General features: G+C 31.5%; 1 protein-coding gene across 1 annotated transcript in view; it reads right to left on the bottom strand.

Moving 5' to 3' along the window:
* Window positions 1-8,835, bottom strand: part of LOC106883892 (putative uncharacterized protein DDB_G0291608) — a 250,923-nt gene that overhangs the window by 235,662 nt on the left and 6,426 nt on the right. Inside the window, exon 2 of the mRNA XM_052966095.1 lies at window positions 1,422-1,460. The gene's annotated coding sequence lies outside the window, so the exon portion shown is untranslated. The remainder of the gene's footprint in view (window positions 1-1,421; window positions 1,461-8,835) is intronic.

The raw sequence follows: 8,835 nt of genomic DNA, 5'->3' as shown, positions 1-8,835 counted from the left end.
ATATATATATATATATATATATATATATATATATATATACATATACAAAATTTTTCTAACTCAAATTTTTAATAGACTATATTCTCCAACTCGAATAGTAAAAGCAAGTTTATGTTAAACTTCATTTTTCAAGCAAGTTGTAAAATTTCAGAGATCATCTATGCAATTAGGAGTGTTTAATAATCTAAAATATAAAAATACAAGAGGAATAACTCCAATAAAATCAGCTAACTGAAATATATTTGGAAAATATGTAGCAGATAGGAGTAAATCTTCTTCTAATATAATATGAGTATCTTGTTGGTTTTTCTTTTTTCTTTTAATATAAAAGAAAGCAGAATAAAAAAAAAATTTTATTGCCTTTTTTCTTTTCACTTTAGTAATTTTGTTCCAACAAAATGCAGAAATAAGCCGAAAATTTAACATAATCTTTAGCCTGAAAAATGTTTGCTGACTAGAAGGCAAATTGTCTGGTGAAAGAATGCTAGACAGGAATAAATAAATGAATAACTGATGAACAGTTTCAATGGCAAGACTGATTTAGTATTTTATCTCTCTAGGGCTAGTGAAAACAACAAAAATATACTTAGATAAAATGAGTGTTAACCCTATTGCTACTATATTTTTGTTGAAATGCATTACTATTTTTCTTCAATTAATTTTGAAAATGATGACAAATTTAGCATAATAACTTTGTCATGGTTAAGTTGATGTTTGGAACATAAATTAACATGAAATTTTAATAGGTTTTAATTTAGAACATTTTAAAGCATGAACTTTGTGTTATAAAATCAGAGGCTCCTTCAGATAGGTTGGTATTTATTAAAGGGGTTAAAATGGTAAATTGCAGCCAAGTAGCTAGTTGGCTGTCTTTGATTCATGGAGAGTCAATGAAATAGATGTTAAACAGCATTGTGTTATTTTTTGCTGTTTTTTTTTTTTATACAAACAAAAAAATTCCAATAACAATAAAGAATTCTGTCATAAATATGATAAAAAGGTGCAAATCTTAAAACTAAAAGAAAGTTATTTTCAATTTCAATCAATACTTAATGTATCTGATGCAAGGATGATTTCAAAAATAATAATAGTAAATTGCTAAATCTATAATAAAACATGAAAAACGTATTTAAATAGAAGCATAGGTTAAGATGATTCTACAAGTCCAAACATTTCTAACACCAACCGTTTGACTTAGGAATGGAATGACACAACAATATGCTAGTGGCAAGGCTGTGATCTTCTGATCAATAGTTGAACACAGTAATCACTCAATCACAATATCTTCTTAACTCTTACAAAAGCACTTTTACTGCTATGACTTTATTTGAATGTCAATACTGTATCGTTTTTTTTTTTTTTAATATTTTTCTTTTTCTCTTAACCTACATTATTTTCAATATTCAATAAAATAATATTACCTTGTTTGCTGTGCGAGGGTTACAAGCTTTTGGATCAACCTGTCAATAAAATAAAAGGAGAGAATGATAATAAGAAAGAAAAGAAAAATTATAAAATCGAAAATGATTTTTAAAAGCAAAATTTTCTTTGTTGGTTCACAAAAGTAACTCATAGTACAACAAAAGAAGCTTTTGTCTGTTGCAGCCTTTGCTAGGAAAAAATCTACTGACTCTAATCTAATAGCTATTATAATGTCTACTATTCCAGTTTTTATATACAATTTACATTGTGAACATTGCTGCCTTCTGGGCCTAAGAGAAAATAAAAATGGTTAGAATCAGGAACTGAATAAAGTCAAAATATTAAGACTGCGTTCAACATATATTGACAGATTCAATACTTGAATGCATCATATTGTATTGTGGTGGGTAACTGGATGTATTAGATGTATTGGATTTTACAAAACACAGATATACCTTGTTCCAGGTGACCCCTAAATAAGTAGAAGAACCTCAGGCCTATGTCCCATCTGGATTATACAAACAATCATTCTCATTTTCAACCAAGGCCATCTAGTAAGTTTCTTAAAGGAAAAGAAAAGCTTCAACATCCAACTAAGGAATTAGTACTGTGTTTCTTATGTGGGGTTGGCACTCCCTTGAAAGGAGGTAAGCTTGTGAAGATTGAAAAAGGAACAGGCAAATTATCAAATTTAATAAATTTCTAATTTTGGTACAAAGCCAACAATTTTCTGGGAAGGGAACTGGTCAATTACACCGACCCCCAGTGCTCCACTAGTACTTATTTTATTGAATCCAAATGGATGAAAGACAAAGTCAACCCCAGCAGTCATTTTGAATTCAGAACATGCATGTGCTGGAGGAAATGCTACAAAACATTTTATCTGATTCTACCAGCTCACTGCCTTTACTGTTTTGTTAGCATTCAGTTTACTCTATCAAATGTCATTGCTTATTAAGTCACTTTGCTTTACTTGTAGCTCCATGATTTCTATGATTTGATTGCTTATTTCTTATATGGCATGAATAGGTGTGAGAGTCTGAATCTGGTCAGTTTGTACATAAAACAGGTCGAATATTTGGGCCAGATATGGCCAGTTTAAATGCTAAAGAACTGAACTTTTAAATTTGACCAAAACCAGAGTGAAGGAGGAATTATATTATATTTTATCTTCTTATTAATACTAAGGAAGAGCAGGGGGACAGAAATTTCACAAACATTTTGGTAAAGTAAGACTTAGTATTTCCCAGTTTAAGAACTACTGAGTTTAGTACATATAATTAACATGATGTATCTTAAAGATTTACTTGAATATACAATTGCAAGCAAATTTAATGTGTCCTGGCCACTGTATTATATTTATAGCAAAGGGATATCATATATTTAGGAATGCCTAATTAAAACTTCACAGGTGAGCAGCAGTGACTCTAAGAAAGCATATCCAAATATGAAGAGATTTTCAGTAACAACAACACAATGGTGACATATCTAAATTAACTGAAACAGCTTACTCAACTGAACATAGAGCAAAAAAAAACTATCAGATAAAAAATCACGCTTGATTACTATCTAATTCATTTTTAAGGTTGTTATATTAATTAGGAGCATTAATTACTTTCTAATTAATGAGAAAAAAAAATCATTTTAATATACACTTTTTTGCTCTCAGATTTATTTCATTCACTGGATTGTAAGCAGCCATACTGGTACACCACCTTGAAGGGTTGTAGTCACTCATGGCAACTTCAGGTCTTATTTCTTTAAGTCTAGTACTTATTTTAGGGATCTCTTTAACATCCACCACTATGATAAGAATATTAACACAAACGCCAGTTCATTTTTCAAAAGAATGTTAATACAAAAACAAATATACAGAGAAACACACACACACACACACACACACACACACACACACACACACACACACACACACACACACACACACACAAACACACACACATACACACACACACATGTGCATGCACACATACACAGTATGCCTCCACACAATTTCTGTCTACCAATCTCACTCAAAATGTATTGGTTAGTTTGAGGTTAGAGCAGATGACATTCACCCAAGGTTCCACACCAGTGTTCCTCAACCATTTTTTAAAGTATAGATCCCTTTGATTCCTATTCTACTCTACTGGACCCTAATGAACATTTGATGCTTTAAAAAATCCTATTATCATCATCATCATTCAACGTCCATTGTCCATGCTGACATGGGCTCGATGGTTTGACCACAGCTGGCAAACTGGGGAGTTGCACAAGACTCCAGTTTGATTTGGCATGGTTTCTATGGCTGGATGCCCATAAACACAAGCCACTACAGAGTGTACTAACACCAACCACTTTACAGAGTATGCTCTAACACCAACCACTTTAAGAACTGTATAAAAAAAATTGTTAATATATTTTGTATAATGTAGAAGTACAAGCAATTTATTGCTCATAAATTTTAACAGCAAAATTTTATATGGACCTGCAAGAACTATATGGACCCTAATTGAGATCCACTGTCCAACACAGTGGAGTTGAAATCAAGGCCACATGGTTGCAAATGAATTTCTAAACCGCACGGCCATTCTTGCACCTGCATACTAAAGTTTTAACAACAAATTAAGAAATCTATTACTGAAATTACCTATGAAATAGAGAAGTGTTTTGTCTTGTTATCTAAAAATTAGTCGCTTTCAATAAAAGTTTCAGACAAAAAGAGAGCAAAACTAATCAAATAGAAAAACAAATACCATTTTACCAATTAGATTACAGAAAACTAATTCAAATTTTAGTGGATGATCAAAAGTTTATCAACTAAATTCCTAATTTATATATAAACTTTATATATAATTTGTATACAAAATTTAAAATACCCCAGTTGTTTTACAATAGTGAGAATGAATACTTTAGAGGTGGTTCAAACTGCTAGAAATTATAGCCAAAGGTTTCTATAAATCGTGCCCTTAAAAATAAATCATGTCTTAGAAAAGGAATATACAAGGGAGTGTTGAAAAGTTCCTGGCTTTTGGTAAAAGAAAATACAGGAGAATCAGTTAATTATGATTTTGTTTAACATGTTCCCCTCTGAGATTCACACACTTATTGCAGCAGTCCTTCAGTTCTTCTAAACCTTGTAAAAGAACTTGGAAGGTTGGGCCTCTAACCAGGCCAATCACACAATACCTTTAAAGCCAGGAACTTTCCAGCACCTCTTTGTATTAGATAATGTAGTACTACATATACTATAACTGGGAAAAGGTTGAGTGGTTGTGGCCAGAATGGACTGCCAGAATTTACAGAATTAGCCTCATTCTGAACAGCATCAACACTTTAACCAGAGCAGTTTCTCTTGGAAATTTATATGATCACACGTTTCAAAGAAAACCACTTTTAAAATTAAAACATTTGTTGTTCACCCCCACCCCCCACCCCAATTACCTATTGTTAATTACCAAATAACCTTTTGTTTATCATAATGATGGTATCTCTGAATTATTCAATTGCTAAACATTTCTTCTTTTGAATACCAAAAAATATATTTCCTTCATAGAAGCGTGTTGTGTAACGCTGGAACAATGCAAGAAGGAAAAAGCTACAAAAGGAAAAAGAAAGCAAATCAAAGCTGCAGTTTTACCTTGTATTTCCATATTTTGGGGTGAAGACCCCTTCTTCGGGACATTTAAAACTGCTTTTCCCAAATGTCCTGAAGAATGGGTCATAACCCCATAATATAAACTGCAACTTTATTCTGTTTTTTTTTTCTTTTGTAATTTACCTTGTATCCTCTCGCATTGTTCTGGCCTCACACATACCACACAATACTTCACCAAAACCACTTCATTTTAATATTTCATTTATATTCGCTTCCAGGATGCTTTGCAACCACTTCCTTTGCTGTGGAAGCCAGAACATGTTTCAAGTTATCTTTGAATTTTGCCAGGAAACAATTTCAATTATCCACTCCTATTTCTTTCACAATGAATATTTGATTCATCTTTAAATGTCTTCATAAAATATTCTGATACCAGTAACAAATCGTCCATCAACTTAAAATCTTCAGCAGATCAATCATTCTTTAATATACTGTCACTGTTTAATTGCCAAGTAAGACCTGTTTGAACAGACTATACTGACCTTGACCAACCAGTCTTTTTCTTTTTAGGTAGTGCAGCTTGGACAACATTATCCAATTTAAGACAGTGATTTGAAGGAAATTTAGCAGTTATTTCTAGTGAATCAAGAGACCACACAAAAATTTCTTCATTAGATAGCTTATTCGAATTTAAAGCATACAGCAAATTAATCAACTAATTTCCTTTATACTACAGATGTGTGTGTGTGTGCATGTGTGTGTATCTTACAAACATGTATATCATACAAATTCTTTATTTAACCAACCCTATTTTCTTGTCATATATAAAAATATATACATGTCACCAATGCATAAACATATGTGTATAGACACACACAAGGTATCTCTTCATGTGCCAACAAACAGATGGTACATGCATACAAATGCACATTTTATTCTGCTATAAATACCCAGAGAATTTCTCTTTCAATAGTTAGTTCCAGCCTCTCTACCTGACAGGATCAGTTCAACTATTTTGACTGTTGCCTAACCAAGTTGCCAAAATGATTCAAGTTAGCTTCGACCAAAACCCAAACTATAAGCAATAAAAAATATATTACAAATGAAAGCATTCTTTGTAAAGAATTTTACCAATATCATAAACTCATTCAGTTAAATTTTTCAACTTAGTCTTTGAGAACTTCGTCAATGACATTTTAAATATCAACTTTCAAATTCAACAATTTAATTTTGACTTTATTAAGAACTTAACAAGCTCAAATCCAGTCTTAGTATGACAGTCAGGATCTTGGAGACAAATTTTACAAGGTGGAGTAAGACTGAGGTAGTTCCCTTCAAAATTCAAAAGCACTTGAGAATTATTTATTTATCTATTTATTTATTTATTTATTTATTTATTGAGAAGAGGAGCTCATCAGATATTTGAGGACTCCTCTTTGGTTCTTATGAATCTGGACCAATGTATTGGCTAAACCCCAATTTTAAAAACTCTGATGATCATCATACCTTTGTAATAATTGTTCTGTCAATAAAATATTTTTATTATTGGTAAACCAGTTATTTTACTCTATGTGACTTACCAACAGAACTCTATCTAAAACTGTCCTCAAATAACATTTCCATCAGCTAATTCATAATTTACATAGACAAAAGATTTCTAAACCAAGTATAAGCTGAATTCTAAACCACTCAAAGTTATGATTTCAGAATATGGTGTTAAGCAAACATCCTTTGTAAAGATTCTCAGTTTAAGGAAAATTGAATGACTGTAATTGTGATGCATATGCCCAACTGATATATTTAAGCTTAGATTCATACTCGGTTAAAAGATCAATCTTTTGATGCTGTTTGTTCTTGGGAGACCATAACTGAGATGTCAAGAAACCTATAACTGGAAGACAAGAGTTGTAATACATTCTCTTTTGAGAAAACATAATTGAGACAGACTCTATTAAGATGGTAGTAAACAAAGGAAGAAAACATTTAAGTATAAATCTGACTTTGTCTTTCTTCCCCCACCCTCCTTCTCATAAATACTGATCAGATGTATAAAATAGTAAAAGCAAATTACTTTATATTTAATAAAACAGTAATCTGAACCAGTAAAAATTATGACTTTTTATTTGGTTTTAATGTCTAGAATGGACCAAAACTTGCAATGAATTATTGACCAAGTATTCCATATTCTATAATCAAAACTTGTTATGTATCTTTCCAATATCTATTCTGTACAGATACTAGATAAACACTGAAATTATTTCTACGATATAATTGGATAGGTTCCATCGAACAGAAAGATCAAAAGTGTTAATGTTTTTTTGGAAGACTGAAGGAAAATAAAAAAAAACAATTGAGAAACTAAAGATAAAGAAAAAAAAAACTCATCGACTGGAGAGACTAAAAACAATCAACACAAGAGGAATAAAAAATGTAAATAAAATAACTTGGCTAAGTATTCACAATTGAGAAATATAATGATTACTAATTATCACTAATATAAAAAAAGAAAGTAAACATTGAAAATAAATTTTGTTAAGAATGTTGAACTAGTAAAACAAACATACTCCAAGAAAAGAACACTTGGCATTTGTTTTGTTTTGTCTTTTTTGTGGCTTCATTGTTTTAGTTTTATTTTGTTTGTTTGTCTCTTTAATAAACAATTAAGTAAAAGGTTTAAAATTACCTCACTTTTAAGAAACAATAAAATCTTGAAGATAATTAAAACAACAACGTCGGCAACTATAAGATAAAAAAAAAATTAGTTGTTCCATAACAATGTAGATGAAAACACACGGCTCTGTTGTTGACACAGGGCTAAATTAATCATACCAAATTGATAAGAGCAATGAGTAGATTAGTTTCTGTCAATAACAACGGAGAACAGCTGCGGTTTTCACTCCACTAACAGTACTGTCTCTTTCTTTGGTTCACAACATTTGGCAAGTCGAAGTTATAAAGTGCAACATTTGTGTGCTTACATTAGGCTATGATGACCCAGCAGGAAAAGAAGACAAGATAAACATTCTTGATGTTCATATGAGAAAGGAAAACAACAAGGAAAATAACTGCATTCAATATATTTTCTGTTGCAAAGCTTCAGCAGCAGGAAATGTACTTTGACTACACAGCTTCCACATCGCAATTTTTTACTGTTTACATCCATCTCATCCATGTTAACTGTAGGTGGTAATGATATGTTTTTTTGCAAATTTCTACATATGGCATGCATAGACCTTCACAATACAACAACACATTGAGATGTTTGAAATGTATATGCTCTTGTAGTGAAATTAATCTTGCAGGGTGGTGTATATCTCAAAGTTTTCAACAAAAAAATATATATATATATGTATACATAAAAATAAAAAGCATGGGCATCAGAACAACTGCAATTTCTGACTTTATTAGTCTTTTGTCAAGCTCTGCTTAACCTTCTGCTGTCCTGAAATTGCTGCAGTATATAGTTACAGAGAAAATGCTACTCAGCTTACAAATGAATTAACTGACAGCTATCAAACTTATACTAATATGCAAATTAGCCTACTGGTTTATTTATTTATTTATTTTCATTTACTTATTTTTTCATGTGGCATTTGCCGTAAAGGCAATTTCCCCGTATACTGGTTTTTTTTTTTTTACTCTTTTACTTGTTTCAGTCTTTTGACTGTGGCCATGCTGGAGCACCACCTTTAGTTGAGCAACTCGACCCCAGGACTTATTCTTTGGAAGCCTAGTACTTATTCTATCGGTCTCTTTCGCCGAACCGCTAAGTTACGTGGATGTAAACACACCAGCATCGGTTGTCAAGTGACGTTGGG

The sequence above is a fragment of the Octopus bimaculoides genome, chromosome 3 (assembly GCF_001194135.2).
Source record: "Octopus bimaculoides isolate UCB-OBI-ISO-001 chromosome 3, ASM119413v2, whole genome shotgun sequence".
Lineage (NCBI taxonomy): Eukaryota > Metazoa > Mollusca > Cephalopoda > Octopoda > Octopodidae > Octopus > Octopus bimaculoides.
Note: the sequence above shows the minus strand (reverse complement) of the source record. Positions and strands in the feature narration are given on the sequence as shown.